Below are 17148 nucleotides of genomic sequence, written 5' to 3' on the forward strand. Positions count from 1 at the left end.
CTTTCCTTCATTATTTTTGTTTCTGCAAGTAAAATGAAAAGGAATAGATGTACCTCTTGCTCCACAAATAGTTTTACAAAGCCAGCTGTTGGAGGCTGACTGTCAGGCTGCTGTTTCTGACACACCTGGGGGTGGTGGGCAAGCAGAGGACCACATCCCTCTTTCTCTATGCACTTTTGTTCTCACAAAGGCATCTGCAAAGGCGCTGGGCAAGGAGTGGTCAAAGATCATTTGCTGCAATGTGTGCTCTTCTGGTGTTGCAGTGTTCTTCGTTTCCCATTCAACTTGTGACAGAGTTTGAGTCAGTGTGGCTACAAACTCTGCCCGTGTTTTGAAACCGCAGTGAGAGCTCTTGAGCAGTCAGCTCCAGCATTTGTTTTGATAACATTGGGCAGTACAACACAGAGGTTTTTAAAATAAAACAGCAAGGAAAAAAAAACAAACGCAATTGGAAAGAGAGAAAATACTGCTGTTGAATGTCTTTGAAACAGCACAGAGTGAGCTACTGCGGAATCCCGCATTCTAGTCTTTGTGGAGATCACATAGAAGTCTGGCCAGGCAGCAGGAGAAGGTTCTGATGGGTCAAGCAGTTTCCCAAGTACTTTGGGAAGTGAACAATCCCTTTTGGTGAAGTACAGTCGGTGAATGTTCTTGCTGTGCCTATGCTTTATTCTGATTGCTTTCTGTTCTTTACACTGTTGTGTTAATTGAGTTTTCTTGGTGGGAGTAAATCTCTGGCCATATGTTGACCTTCACATCTGTATGGGACTTAATGCTGCATGGCTTATTAGTGTTTTCATACCCTTGTAGCATAAGCTGTGAAGACAGGAGAGTAAAAGCAATAAGGTATTAATAGTTCAGTTTCTTATGCAGCCATTTCTGTTGTAGGAAAATGTCTTTAAAATTGAACGTAGGGGTATTTCTGCAGTTGTAAAATTCTCCAGTACTTCCAGGCATTGGGTTTTGGTCTATTGCTTAGAAATAATCTTAATAAATACGAATGAAGCTGAGCCTTATGCTTTTAGCAGATCAGAAATACTCCCTCTTCAGCTATAAAACTGGTTTTTCTACTCCATATCCCCTCGTTAGAAGGACCAAAAAGGCTGCAGAGTCATCTAGCTTTTAGATTAGGGCATAGCATGCTTTCCTTGAACAGGGTGAAAAGGATAACAAGAGATGTTATTTACAGTCCTGCCTGGAGCAGAGCTGTGCGCTTGCCACGAGAGCAGAAACGAGCTGTGGGTGTGCACTGATTTCAGTGTTGTTTGTTGTGTTGGTTTTTTTTGCATGGAGTATGGTCGCAGCATCCATCCCACTCAGTTCCAAATGAATGATGCTCACCTGGGTATGCTGGCACCTGCAGCACAGCTGGCTGGCACTGCAGGACGCATGGCGGGCGGGTGACATCCCCACCTGCATCTCCACTGGGGCTGGTAGAGGTGTGCTTGTTCTTTGTGGTCACCAATCCACATCTGTTGCCATCTTGCTGTTCGTGATGAAAGTGGATTTTTCTGCAAGCTCGAGCTGACGGAAACTCTTTCACGTTTCCACTGTTGTAATGTAACATGCTCAGATTGCTTGATAATTCCCTTCTGAGTAAAATTAGAAAGGAAAAAAAAAAAGTAAAATTAAAAGATCATTTAAATTATAGCCTTTTGTTCTACCTTGTTAGTTAACATTCCAAGCAGCAATGTACAAACTGCATAATTTGTTTTGCTAAAATGTACCCAGTGTGGAGCCATCTGTGTAATAGGTGGCATTGTTTGTATTCAAAAGGGACATTATGATGGCTGGAAGAGCCCCCGTACTTGCAGCTCACCATTTCTAGAGTGGCTCTAAATTATTGATTTACATTCATTCTCTGTTAACCTATTATGAGTTCATCTGCCACTCTCAGCCATCTGATCATGATGATGTACTTCTGATTTTCCAAGCTGAATAGTGATTTACTGCAAAGACGGAGGGATGAATTGTTCTCTGGTGGGTACCTGAAAGCTTCTTAGGCATTGAAAACCTCTTTCATTTGAAACCTGTGTTGGGAGCTCCTGTATCCAACAAGGCCAGCAGCAATATCTTGGCAATGCTGGAAATGTCCTTTCTCTGTTTCCTGATTCACCAAGTATACGTCTGTATTTCCAGAAAAGACTTTTTATGAGATAATATTCTTGGTGTCTTTGGAGGTGGAATGACCCTTCTGGTCCTTCTGGGCTTTGCCCTGGATGCTGGTGGGCAGTGTGAGCTGATTGCAGGAGATGGGACATCCCAACCCTCCCCAGAGGGCACGGACTTGATTGGGTGCAGTATGGCACATAACAGCATTTGGGGGCTCTGCTGTACTTTAACTGTTTGAATCGTTTCTCTTCTTTTCTGAAAGACGTTCTACGTATTGTGTAATCACTAGGGAAACCACGGAACACTATAGGAATGGTATTATCACCAAGCATGAATTTTTCAGCTAACTTACACAATGAAACAAATTCAGAAAATGTTCCAATTGGAAACCGTGACTTAAAAGTAATTTTTTGGAGAAATGTACAGCAGTTGTTGAGTAGAAGGCAAAGTTATATACATGCCATAAAAGAGAGGAATGGTGTGTTCTAGGACAGGCTGATTTTGAAGAGATTTTTGTTGATGCTAGCTGTAATACTGTTTTACATCCTTTCTTTGAACTTGCAAATCTATTGCTCTGAGACTGTGCTCTGTGTTGTTGGCTCATTAAAGATGGTTTTACTGAAACCCAGGAAAAATGCAATGAGCAGCTCACGGTACCTTGACGTGTCATGTATGGCCATCGATTTAGGCATCGCAGTAAAGTAAGATATGAGAGCTGAGATAGAAGCTCCTTTCTGATCCATGCTCCTGTGCTGCTCTGGGTGCTGTAGCATGACTGCTGCTCCCCAGCTGCTTCCCAAAGCGGATGATGCCCATGTGGCTCTTGGGGGGTGTTCTGGGTGTCATGTCCTGGAACATGGGAGGACCTGGGGTCATGAATGGTGATGGCCACCTCTCTGTGTGCCCCCTAGGCACTGACTGGCAGGTGTAACTGGTGGTAGGGGACAGATGCACCATGTTGTGCTGCCACTTTGGGGTGGGAGGAGCCTCACCAGGAGTTCTGGTGAGGGTCTCAGGACTGGCTGATCCCAGTGACACCCTTCAAAGGCAGCCAAAGCCACCATCTCAGTGAGGGATGGTGCTTTCAGGCTTAAGCTGTCCTCCATGTGGAGAGCCCAGCAGGAGCAGGGGGATCCTGTGGCTCCCTGAGTTGCAGTTTTGCCTCATGGTAGATTGAGGCTCTCAGTGTTCAGCCAGGAGCTGCTGGGCTCCCTGGGTGGCTGCTCTCAGAGCAGAGCTCCTGCTGAGCCTGCTTGCTGTAACTCCATGTTTTCCTTCAGTTATAGCCTTGGGGCCCACATCCATCCTTTGACGTGCAGTCCTCCCTAGCTCCTCCATGCTGTTCCCACCATAGTGGTGCTGCTGTTCCGCTGCCATCAGTCTGACTTGAGGCTATTTTACCTGCTGATGTGGAGTCTGTAAATCAGAACCATCTCTGCAACTGCACTGGAACAGAGAGGATTGCTCAAAATTATGTGCACCCAACCTCTTCCTCTCCATCTTCCCCATCTTCACCCTGATCTCCAGCAGCATGGTGTGACAGTCGGGTGGCCTTGGGAGTACTCAAAAGGATCTCTTCCAAGTAGTATTGTGTCACAACCAAACTCAGAAGGATGTATCAGAGCAAAGGCAACATCACGGCTTGTTCTGCTGCAGTGTAGTTAATTACAATTTCAGCAGTGCTCTGAAAAATAATAACAAAGCTTCTTATTATCTAATGGTTGATGATATACGTTGTGGATGCAACCTATTAGTATGGAAATACTGACACATTCATCAAGAATAATTTGCATGGTGTATTTCCTGACCTAATAATAAAAATTAGGTCAGCCTCCGTTTTGTGAGATGGGAATTAAACATTTTAGCAAGAAAGTCTTTGATAGTTTTATACAAATGACAGAAACGTGCAAACCTTGCGCATTTAAAGAGATTTTTTTCCCATAATGATGACTTAGAGATGATTGTAATAAAGTGTGGTAGCACATCAGCAGTGGATTTCCTTGGCTTTCCCATTATCTCACTCATTTTTTTTTTTCAATTAAACAGAATTAAAAAAAAAAAAAACCACAACAAAGGAGATGGCTTGCTAAACATGGTATCATCTGAGGAAATGATGCTTTTAAAATGAGACTTTATAAAATGAAATGCAGTTAACAGAAACTTATGCAAAGCACTCTTTTTATTTTTTTGTTCTTCTTCGAAGTACTCAGTTCAGCACTGCGCATTCCAGATGCATTTTTTATTTCTTGCTGGAGAGCATACAGCATGCGATCCCTTTAAATAGTATGCTGCTAGGACTTAATCTGGCTAGTGTCACCAAAAAGGTGTATTTGTGAAGTAGGTGGTGTATTTTTTGATTTTTGGGGTTTAACTTCACCTGTCAAAGGGATGATCTGCCTTCTGCAAGCTTGATTCTTTGCTGTCATAAATACGTTACCATGTTGGATTAGTGTTGATGTCCATGAAATGCTGTGCTTCTTCCTCTGTACTGTGGCAGCTTGGCCAACCTCTTGGCCGTTGATGAGCATCATTTAGCTGATATGTCCCACGTTGAACTCTGTGTTACTCTGGTAGAGGCTTGGTGGCAAATGTGGAAGGACGATGAAAAAAGCAACACGGAAAGTCCCAAATGGGGCATTGCTGCTGGGAGATTGTCGTGGTGGCTCTTGCACCAGCACTTGTGGCATGTGGGGAAAGGTGGAGTGTTTTGGCCACGCTCTCTCCAACCACAGCCCTTCATGCTCTGAAGAAATGTATTTTTTATGTGCGCGCTGCTAACCGTCAGCTTGAATTGTTCAGTGAAAACGTGTGTTCAAGCTCTCTCCTGTTGTGCAGGAATAGCTTTTTTAAGATTATGCATTTTCCCAGTGCTTTGCTTTTCTCTCCAGCTAAATTCCACAGCTGTGGGCTCTCACCCAGCAGATATCTTGCTGCTCCATCTCAGATGCTGATTTCTTTAATGCTGCACGCGTTGTTAGTGGCTGGTTGTCAGAACAGTCATGCTCTGTAGGGTATTTTCTGAAAGAATGGTTCTTGTTTCCTTCTGTAAGGGAAGATGTTTCTCTTTGCCCATTGAATGTTTGACTGCACTCCCCATGTACAAAATGGCATGCAGGTTCTGCTTGAAAAGCAGAGACTTACAGACTCATGGAATCGTTTGAGTTGGAAGGGACCCTTAAAGGCTGCTTAGTACAACTCCCTGCACTGAGCAGGGGCACCCACAGCTCCATCAGGTGCTCAGAGCCCATCCCCTGACCTTGGTGTCTGCAGGGACCTGCCACCTAGCACCTCTCTGGGCAACCTGTGCCACTGCCTCACCACCCCTATTATAAAAAAAATACCTTCTTCCTTATATCCAGTCTAAATCTTGGTTTTGTTCTACCTCTGTTCTATTAAACCCTTCTTTTCTCTACCGAAAACTGAGGGAGCTGTAAATCCCGAGTCCTGCTGCTTTGAATCGTGAATACCCTGGTCCATGAGCTGTGTTGAATCCATGAAATGTATTTTGAGGGGAGTAGCATCCAATTAACAGTTAAAATGAAATCAGGGCATGGAGAACATTCTGTGATTTGAAGAAGTGGATGGCTTGGTGAATTTCTGAAGTTTTGCAATAGTAACAGAAATTTGGGGGGCTGAATAATTTCTGATTCAGCTGATTTGGTATTTTGAATACTTGTCTATTTTTAGAAAACTTAAATCAATGCTTTGTGGCATTGTGAGATTATATATGCAAAAGTTTCTTCATTTTTAGTTTTAACAAATCCCAGAAATAAGGCACAAACCAGTAGGGATCTGTCTGCTGAGGAGTTTCTAACAAGGGCTGACCATGCAGTTTAGAAAAAAAAAAACCATCTGAAATCCTGTTTACTCCTAGTAGGCTGTTCAAATTTCATTGCAGAAATGAGAATTGCTTTAGGTTTCTCAGTTCTCGGTTTTGATATTTGTTTGTGGAATGAAAATTAGATTGATCTGAGAATAATCAGTTTTCTCTGTTTGGTATGACAGCATTTTCTATGTGAAATGACGTGCTTTCATAAAGGAAAATGCTGGACTGCTCTTAGTCCCATCTCCTAGAGGACAGTGCCATCGTCTAACTGTGCTGGCAGGAGATCTGCTGGAAAGAGGAGAGTGCCACGGCCTCCCCATCCCCACTCCAAAGTGCTGGAGGTCTGCTCTGAGGCAGAAGGCTGTGTGTGCAGCCACAGGGCACAGCTGAATCCCTCTTCTAGAACTGTAGAATCGTTAAGGTTGGAAAAGACCTCTAAGATCACCGAGCCCAACCCATCCCCACCAAGCCCATAATCACACCCCTCAGTGCTGTATCTCCCTGTCTGGAGATGGCTCGTCCATCAGTGTGAGTGACAGGCTGGGGCTGCCCTGCTCTTCAAAGCCTGATTTGGGGATTTCTGTTGCCAGAATACTTTAAAGGGTAAGGAGTGTTGCTGCTCATTAATTAGTAAAATTGGAGCCGGCTCAAGCGTTGCTTGGAAATACTATTAGGCTTTGGATTTATGCCCTGGAAGGGAAGCGAGTTTTATGTTAAGTTTTCCAGTTCTCGTTAATAATTCTCCTTCTCTTGAAGTAAGCCTTCAGTTCAGGGGTCTGAGCGGCTTGAAGCAGGAGGGCTGCCCTGAAGGTCAGCACACAGGAACCTGACAGAACGCCTGATGGTGTGGGTGCCAGCTGCTGCTGCCCATCCCATAGCGTGTGATGGGTGAGCTCTGAGGGTACCCAAATGGTTAACCCGCCCTGTAGATGGATGTGTTCTTTAGCTATGGTAAGAACTGCCTCTTCTGTAAAATTAGAAACCGAATGCGCAGAGGCATTATATAACTGAAAACCTAATACTGTATATGGCAACATGATGGATTAATGTATGTAGAAGTCCTTAATGTGTTTCTGTCCTTCTGATGGTTTATGAAAACATGAAAAGTTTTCAAATGACCTTTAGAATTAGCTCCTAACCTATATGTTTTATCATCATTTTCTGTTCCAGGAGCCTGAGGTGCTGAAGGATTCATAATTCAGTATATCAAACATTGTCAGTGGTTTCACTATATGAAATTTTAAATATTCTGAATGTACTTCTGTTATTCGGTGGTTGTATTTATTCATTCAGATGTAATGAATTGAATAGGACCTATTATGAGCTTGATATAGAAAATATATTCAGGTAATTACATATGCCCACACCTGATATAAATTTCAGTCTTTTTCTGCCAAGATTTCTGCTAAAAGAGAACAGCATCTTTTTGCATTTTATGAAGATGCAGTTGAGAATTCTTAAATTCATGGGGGGGGGGGAGAGATCCCTGCGTGAAGGACGGTGCCGCTTCCCCTGAGCACAAAGCTGACTTCCAGCTCTGTGTTTCTAGCAAATTTCCTGCCTTCCTTGAATCGTCTTCTGTCTTCTACTGGCTTGCAGAGATTGCAGCCTCTGTTTACCAGAGCCCTTTTCTGAACGATGCATGCTAGTAGATTATATAGATGGTAACGGATTGCATTATGTCAATTCTTTACAATCTTTTTTTTCAGTTTAAGACTATGGATTTCGGTTGCTTAATTGATCTAACACAGAAACTTGGCTACTTCGTCTGATAGTAATAAAGATTTGTTTGGGAGTTAGGAATCGTGAAAGATACAGTCTGGTCTAAATAACGTGTGCTTAGAAGAAGAGGCTTTGTTCTGCAGTGTATCGGTTCTTCCATAATGTGGGCCAGATCCATGAGGATCAGTGGCTCCAGTTTAGATTTTCTGTCTCCTACAGCTTCTGGCAGAGGCAGCTTTCAGCCAGGGATGGGCACAGGTCTCTGATCTGTTGAGGGATGTCAACGAACACAGCTGTTTTGCTGAGTATGCAGTATGCATGAAATGGACCGAAACTCCAGTGAACAACGTTATTTTGGCAAAGGCCAAGCAGTTCCTGAGCAGGTCATGAGTGGAAAAGCTGCACTTTGCACTGGTTGGTGTGAGTGGAAGGATTCTAATCTGACTTGATTTATTACTCTGCAAATTGATGCTTGGAAAGAAGAGCTGCACTTGGCATCTGACTAGATTTGTAGGTATGGTTATATTTTATGCTGCCATAGCAACTTCTGAGTGCAGTGAGTTAGACATCTCCCAGTTATTAGAATAACTGAATTAAAGCAACTATTGAGCAAGATTGTGTTTGCACAACAAAGCCAGGTTCTGCCTTTGCTCCTGCAGTTCCTGACCTCCTTTCAGGTGCAGGGGTATCCTTGGCTCTCGAGAAACAGACTCAATGGAGATGAACCATGTAGAGGTGAAGAGTACGAGAACAGATGTGCTGAATTACCCTATGGGCACTCAGCACTGTGAGCATATTTTTGGGCTTCTGAGCATGCTTGAAGCTGTCTTGAGGAGTATTTTAAAAGGTAATAGTGAATGCAAAGAGAAAATCAAACTCTCTAGCTTCAGTTCGTCTTTGAAATACAGATGTGTATATGTTGTTAATTTACTTAATGACGAAACAAAAAATGCTATGGAGAGGACAACTTCATGAAGGTTCAGAGAAGGGAAGGAAAGAGGAAGAAACTGATGTGAACTATTCAGAATGAGGAATTCCTGTTCATTTCTGACCTGCTCTGACTATTTGAGGAAATGACAAACTGACGACAGATGATGGCTTTGACAATACTGTGAAGCTGAGGACACTGCTCCGCTTTCTGTGCGTCCTTCCTCTCCTCTTAGGGGAAAAAAATAAATAAATGAGATTTCCTGTGGAGTATTAATGGGAAGATATCTGTAAAATATTTCTTTTCTATGGGTCCTTTTCATTTGGAAACCACCCTAACACCTCAACAGAGCAGTCCTGTTAACCCTCAGGAAATACAGAAACTCTGATCTTTCTCGTGTTGTCAGGGACAAAGTGAGAAATAGAGAGCTCTATTTTTAATCAGGGTTTTGTTGGTGTTCTTTTTTTTTTTTAATTCTAAACCTTATTAGTGTATCTGCTGCATTCTGATCTTTTTTGTCAGAGGTTCCTAATGTCTCCAGTGCCCCTTTTCTGCTGTGATTTTATAAATACCCGTTTACAATAACCCTAGAAACATCTGGAGGCTTTAATACAGACATTCTTGCATTAAGCCCGAAGCACAAAGTTCTGAACACGTTTAGTACCGTTTCACAACGTTTTGAAATTGTTCTGCATACACAAGATCATTTTTTTCTCATATTTTGTGTTCCCAGCTGTCATTAAGGCTGTGTTTTCAAAGATCCAAGTAACAGAACAAGTGTTTAAAACAAAATGCAAGTGCAGCTGTTTTTATAACTTCTCCTTAATGCACTGATGAATCTGCTGGCTTCCAGTAACACCGCAGAGCCATTAGACTGATGGATCAATAACTGCAATTAAAGTTATATTATTTCCTGTGCACTTAAGAGGCCTTTCGTTGTACTTTTTTTTTTTTTAACTTAACAGATTTTAGAATATTTACTTTCCTGCACAACTGAGTCTTTGGGATGGGTTTTGTCACGCAAAGTTTTATTGCTACCAGAGCGTGTTGGCTGCAGATTGTTGGCTTTCCTCTGCTAAGCTGCACACCGCGACCTCTCGGATTTGGCTCTACGTTGTCCTCATTGTACATGCTGTGTGTATTTGTCGCGTACACAGCGCATGCAATGTGGACATAATGGAGCTCAGCTGACGCCCGACGAGATGTACAAGGCCTGAGAGGAACGGTGGTGGCTTGTTTTCAAAATGGATTGTTTGTTTCTGTGTGTGTGTGTGTGTGTGTGTGTGTGTGTGTGTACGTGTGAGTACTATCTGGGAGGGCTGGTGTGTGAAACTGGGTTGAAGAACTGTGTTAGAGATGCAGTTGGTTAGTGAGAAGAAGGCAGTGGCAGAACTTACAGGATCATTCTAGTCCTCCACAAAGAAATAGATAAGTAGGATTTTAAAGTACAGGAATCTAATTTTAGTCCATTTAGTATTCGTATGTATTAGTAATGTCGTTGTTATCTATATTCTTTTAATGTTGTTCTTTGTTGGAACTCTTACGGTTTGGGGAAAATGCTTTTTCATGGAATCACAGAATCATTCAGGTTGGAAAAGACCACTGTGATCCCAAGCACAACCCCAGCCCGCCCCACTATGCCCATCACCACGTCCCTCAGTGCCACATCCCCAGGGCTCTGGAGCACGTCCAGGGACGGAGACCCCGCCACTCCCTGGGCAGCCTGTGCCAATGCATCACCGCTCTTTCTGAGAAGTTTTCTTAATATCCAACCTGAACCTCCCATGGTACAATTTAAAGCCATTACCTAAAGTATTGTTTAGGTTTTAAACTGCTCTTTGGTTTGGGCAGCTGTAGGCACCCACCTGCATGACCCGAAGCAGAGCCACATCCCATACGGTGTTTTTAAACAATGCTGTTTTTCCCCTCAAATTATTTTGAGGAATCTTTTTCTGACTGTAGTTATCCCAACAAGTGCAGAGATGCTTGGAATTAGATATTTACAGGCAAAAATTGTTACAAAGGAAACTATTGCACCTGAAGTGACTTGCGGAGGCAGCAAAAATGGAAGCTCATTCTCAACTGGAAGTGGACTGAATTTGTAACAGGACGAAATGGGCTTTCAGCTGATCTGAACCCCATTCAAGAACAGGAGCTGCATGGAAGAATGGTGATTCTCCTGCTGTGCTGGAATTAACTTTAAAAGCGGGGGGTAGAGGGGGGTGAAGACATGTTTTTGTGAATGTGGTGGAAATGCAACCCAACTGCCATCTCAGGGGAACAGTGCTGTGCATTACTGCTGAAAGCATTATTTCATTCTGTGAGAATTTTTAGGAGCTTTGCATTTCATGGGATTACTAATGATGATGTTTTGTACTACTATTGTTTGTTTTACACTGGGGAAAGTCTGAATAAACTGGCCAAAGCTGCAGACTGGAAAAGAGGTTCTCCATTCCCGGAACCTTTGTTGCCCTTGCTGGCACGCAGCACGTCACAAGCTGTGTCCTTCACATCCTACAGCCATCACTGATGGAAGGTGACGGTGTTTTCCAGTGCTGACAGTACTGTGAGAGCAGTGCTTTCCATCCAGATATTTTTCCAAGGGAATGGGGGGCTTAACCTGTTGGCCCTGCAGATGTTGGTGCAGATGTGGCTGCTGGGAGCTGAGTGAGCTCTGTTCTGGCCGCGCTCCATTGGCCCCCCCAGAGGCAGTGCCTCTTCTCTGCGGGGGAGGTTTTGCTTTCACTGGATTTATATTTTTTCCCCCTTTCCTTAAGTCATTATTTGCGTTAATCCAATTGCTGGAAAGGGATTATAGGCCCAGAATAAAATCCAGTTGTAATTAAAAATGTAAAAGCGGCTTATGTTTTTAGGCCAAAGTTATTAGAGGAAGCCATCAGGGTCCCGATATTAATACTCCAGTCTCAGCTGGGAGGCTGTTATCATGATGAGGGCGTCTGATAGTGGCCTGGCTACTGAACATTTTTATAGCAGATAACTTCTGCTCGTGTTTGTCTCGTGTCTGGCATAAGCTACGCAGCAGTTCTCATCTCGCTGTCCTTGTGGGTATCCCTCTTTGTTCTCATAGATCTGTAACGCTGCTGCTTAGAAACTGATCTAGCTGTATTGAAAGGAACAAGAAGACTAAGTGAGGAGATGTTTATGGCACAAAAGCCAGTGGAAATTACCCTCTGTAAGAGGATGGAGGTATATTCCATTCTTAGACTCATAGAATCATTAAGGTTGGAAGAGAGTAAGATCCCCAAGTCCAACCATCAATCCATGCCCACCATGCCCACTGACCATGTCCCTCTTCAACATCTGCACCTTTCGTAGCAAGCATTCCCTTACCAAACATCCTCTCTGCATTTGTAGTTTCCTTTGACCCTCTGTGTGCACAAAGAATACTGGTAGAGTCAGGATAGTGCTCAGCCCTTCAGTTAATGATGCTGTGTGTCTGATACAGGGCACACAGTTTTCTGCCTATTTGGTTTGCAAGCCTGCTTTGAAAATCTTTCTTTTTTAATTACCTTTTTAGAATGAAATCAATACAGGTGCTGGAGCTACTTATCACTATTTATTTTTTAATCCAGAGACTGAAACTTTCTTTGACCTTTGCTTTCCTCACATGGGAGGAGTTTCGTTTCCTCTCTGTCATTTTGAATTAAGTGAAGGATTTCTGTCAGGGAGAAGATGCTGAAAGACTGTTGGTCCTTGATGAAGGGTTTAGACGAAACATTATGGACGAGTCCAACTCTCAAGCTGCATTTCACAGACTCTTTAATCCAACTTATGCTTTACCCAGACCCATATATCCATCACCTGTGCATGCTGTTGGTCCCCTGGTGACAAATGGGATTTGGAGCTGAGGCAGCGAATGATGTCTTCCAAAGCAACAGTGCTAAATTGCCAAAGGCATGCATGCAAACAAATGCCTTACTAAATGTGCTTTATTTTTCAGTTTTTACTTTTTGTACGTGTTCTTTCTCACTTAGGAAAGCTTGCTGGGATCCCTTCAGCACCATCGGTGTCCCAGGCAGGAGCTGGGTATTGGCTCCTGGGCCGTGCTTGGGTCTTCTGGGAGCTGTGTGCTGGGGTTCCTCTCTCACTCCATCCTGGCAGTGCCATTTGTGTTGTGGGGTGCTTGATGGCGCAGCTCCAGCTGCTCGTTGAAGCTGTTCAGAAATGCTTATTTACATGAAATAAATTTAGTCTCTAGGCTGTGCTGAGAAACTTTCTGTATCTTCAGCCTGTACTAGCAATAAAGATGGTGTGCCAGAAACCCAAGAGATTTCACAAGAGGCAGCATTAGAAGACTACATGTTTTTAGTGCTGTGCACAGCTGAAGAATTCCAAATTTAGTATTGTCTGCGTGTTGTGGAAAATACCAACTCAGGAAAAGCCTGAAAAAGAGAAATTGAAAGAGTCAGCAGAGAGCTTTCCCTCATGTATTTCCACTTTAAGAGTCATGAACCCCAGTGAAGTGCTGATTTCTCCTCTGCTAGCGCACTTGCAGCCCTACTGCACGCAGCACAATGTTTGCTTTTTCCTGTCAACAGTCCACATCAGTTGTTTTGTTTGCAGTAGCAGCAGCATTTCACGTGCGTGGTGCTGGCTGAGGGCACTGAGGGCTGAGGAAGCCTGTTGTAAGGTGTTCTGTGCAGGGAGAGCGTGGGACTTTGCCTCATAACCTAAATAACTATTAATGAATGGGATTCCTTCTGGATGCTCTGCAGAGACTCTAAAACTGGTTGTTGTATCCTGCTCTCTATGCAAACCTGCAACAGGGGGTGAAGCACAGCTCCCCTGTGCCTGGTTCCCCAGGCAGCTTCTGGTGCGGGGAATGCCTCAGCTGCAGCAGTGCTGCTGCATTTTCTGTGCTTGCTACTGCATTTCAACCAGCCTTCTACAGCCAGAGGATGGTTTAAGTGAGGCATGGGCCATGCTGGGTGCTCGGTGGGTGTGCACGTGTGCCTGCTGTGAACAGTGCTTTGTTCTGCATCCTATTAATTGCATTTTTTTGTTGAAGTCTCACCCTGCTCTGATGGATCAGGACAGCTGTGCGGCAGGAACCAGGTCTGAGAGAGAAGAGTTTGGTGCATTCTTGGTGCTGGTTGCTTCCCTGCTGCCTTCAGAGCTTAGGCACTGCAGCTGAAGGCAATGGCTGTGGAGCAGCGTGGGCTTCATGGGTCCTAGTGGCAGAACTGGGCTCTGCAGCCCTCAGTCCTCACTGCTGAGGCTGGGACACGGCATTAGGGTCAGGAAAGTGCCAACAAGCGGCGGCATGGCTGAGTGATGTGTTCACAGTCTCAGTCTCTCTAAAAATAGGCGTGATGGGTTCTGCTCTTGGTACTGGGATTATAGGAGAGGTTGCCTGCATCTCTTGCTATGTTAATGTCTATCGCATGTACGTTTGGGGAGGACAAGGGGAAGCATTTCATTTCTATAGTGTTATGCTCTTTTGGATGTAATCCAAGCTCTGGTGCAAATATTTGTGGTCAATCCCTTTGGGAGCATGAGCTGCCACCTCAGTGCTGCTGAGCCTGACTCCAGATCTCCCTCCTGTTTGCAGTAAAAGGAAACAAACAAAACCAAAACAGCTTGTACAGATTCTCATGCACACGGGATCTGCTGGGCTCAGCAGTGTGTGCTGTAGATCTGCCTCCTTGGGCTGGAGGATGGAACTTTCACTCCACTGAGACAGAGAGAAAAATAGGAGCTGTCTCTGCTGACTGAAGCTGACATAGCATAGTATTCCTCATATCCCCAGGTGTGTGTTTGGGCCGTGTGCTCTCCTCTCCTTGCCGCCCCTTTCCTGCCCTTGTGCCACAAGGACTGGGAATGGTGGTGGTGAATGCGCCTTGGCAGAGCCATTCCAGTGCTCTGTGCCTCCTTCCTCTTCCTCCATTAATTGCTTTCTGATTACTCTCCATTTCTTTCTGTATTTTTTTCTTACGCTCCTTTTTTTCTTTCTCCATCGTTTCCTTCTCACTCTCTAGGATTATGCTTGATATGAGAATTGTTGTGGCAGAACCACTAGATATGTCATTTTTGTTGTGCTTCCTTGCATACCTTTATAGTATTTGTTCTACTGTAACTTTTTCCCATGTATGTTTTTTTCATTATTAATATAAAGTGGATTTGAAGTTGGGCGGATGTGTTCTAAAGGCTGTGCAAGAGCGAATTTATTGCTACTGATAGGCATTCAGCACTGATAAAAACCAATGACATGGAGAGTTCCACGTTGAAAAAGGATGTAGCACAAATAATTTAAATATTTTTCTCATGTTTGAGTATATTTGTGGTGTCTGATTGAGCTGGTTAGCAAAATAAAGACAGATGGCAATGAATTCATTCCAACACGTTTTCATGATGGTGCAGCTATTCCGGCTTCTTGCAGCACTTGCACAAATGATCATCTTGTTTAAACCTCCTTTGCTGCTGCTGTCCACACCCAGTTCAGGGAATTCAGAGGGAGCACGGGTATAATTTATGGAAAGAATTGATTTTTGTATGCATAGTAAAAGTGAAAATAAATGGAAAGAAGAGCTGCTCGTAATTAACCTGTATGCTTAGAGCGGTGGCGGGTAAGAGCTTACCACTTTCTACTTTAAAGTCAATACCAAAACTTAATGGGATTAGAACAGAGTTGAGTTTTAGTGAGCTGAAGTTTGAAGATGATGCCGTGATGCACGGTGCTGTCTTTGTAGGAACAGAGAGAACATTGGTATTGCCATGAGCAATGGGCAATTGGACTGGGTCCATACCCCAGCACCTGGGCAGACCACTCTGCGTCTGGGCTCTGCCAGTTCTGTGTATGGGTACGGTTGGTTAATACAGTTTGATGGAAGCTGTTCTTTTCATATAGGTTTGCAGTTGTTTGCAGAAAAGGAAAAGAGGAGGGGAGGGAAGGTTTGCAAGGACTGCAGTGCTTATGGTTGTTGGATTGTCCAGTGAGGCAGGTGTTCTTGAAGATCCTGCTCTAAATAAGTACAAACTTCAGCATTTTTAGCTTAATAGATAATTACGTTGTCTAATAATGTCATCTATTACTTTAAGGGAAAACTTGACATTTCAAGTTTTACGCTAACCTGTCAGTGCATTGTCCTATTCCTTTGCCATATTTCAATGGCGCTCATTATCTCTGTACATTCTGTACGGAAAAGATACTAAAATCTATGTGTAATAATGGAAATGTTGTACTTACTGTCTATATGAAAAAGTATGCAGGAAAAAACAATGACGGTGTAGTATTCTCTGCAGGTTAAATGGTTATTTTTTGAGACGCCGGCACAGAAATGGTTTAACTGCTCAATTTGTTTAGTTCTTCTGTTTTTCTGTATGAAGTATGGCTGCTGTTTTTTTTATGGTTCTGAGATAACTTATGCCTGGAGTGCAGCAGATTAGACGTGCTTTGCCTAGCTGTTGAGCACCCTAACAGTGACTGTGGTGTGGATGGGCTCTACCTTTACCCCTCTCCATCCACCCTCCCTCCCTGTGATGGGGGTGTGCATAGGCAGAGTGCAGAGGAAGATAGGTTTAGCTCAGCACCCTTCTGCTTCTCACCTTTTTCTGTGTCCTGCGTTCCTGGAGGATGATGTGCTTCCTTGGGAGGGAAGAACGCCCGCAGGATATCAGCCATAAGAGGACTGCCTTGATGGGGCTGCTGAAAATTGGGTACAGTGCCTTGTGTCCACTGTAAAGCATTAACGTTGTGTGTGAGGAGATGTTAAAGGAGGGGGATATTGGTCTCCCATGGGAGCACTGCCTGCCTATGCTCACAGCCTCCCACAGCTTGGAGCAGCTGTGGTGATGGTGGTTTTGCTGCTCTCCCACTGGTTGCTTGTGCCAGCAGTGGGAGGGCACTGGGTGCTGCCTGGGATTTCCGCAGCAGCCTCTCCGTAACCAAGTAGGGGCCGGCTTTACACCTCCCACAGCCACAGTCTGTCCCAACCCAAAGTAGTGCTTTGCGTATTCATACGTGAAGGCGTCTGTGGAATTGCAGTCAGGAGGCTCCATCCGCGGCAACTGCAACAATGCAGCGCTTTCCTCCCTGGTGAAACACTAATTGATCCTGACTGTCTCCCCTTTCAGTATGCCCAGTTAGCTCACAGCAGTGCTGGGTTAAAATAACTGCGAGGATACTGGCAGCAAAGGTGGAGGAGGGCAACGTGGGGAGTGATGTGGCCGTGATTGAGCAGCAGCCGCTGTCAGCTAGGGGCACTGCTCCTGGTTCTGCCTCTCTGCAGTGTCCTCTCTCAGGCCAACACTTTTTCTACAGCTGAACCCTCTGTCCCTGTGGTTTCTCACTCTCTGCCAGGCTATGCACATATGTACATTTTTCCCTCTATTTAATGCAGTTTCTTCTTCCAGAAGAGTGATATTCTCAGGAGAATTTGGCATTGAGGTTACTAAAATGTTCTGACTCTGCATTAATGCCACATCCGTTAATGTAAATGTTCTTTTCTTCCTGGACAGACTTGAGAAATCAGAGAGAAAAGCATAAACAGTGAGGTTAAGAACTGCATGCTCAAAATGTAGCACTGTTCTCTGCTGGAGG

The sequence above is a fragment of the Numida meleagris genome, chromosome 8 (genome assembly GCF_002078875.1).
Source record: "Numida meleagris isolate 19003 breed g44 Domestic line chromosome 8, NumMel1.0, whole genome shotgun sequence".
In the NCBI taxonomy this organism is placed as follows: domain Eukaryota; kingdom Metazoa; phylum Chordata; class Aves; order Galliformes; family Numididae; genus Numida; species Numida meleagris.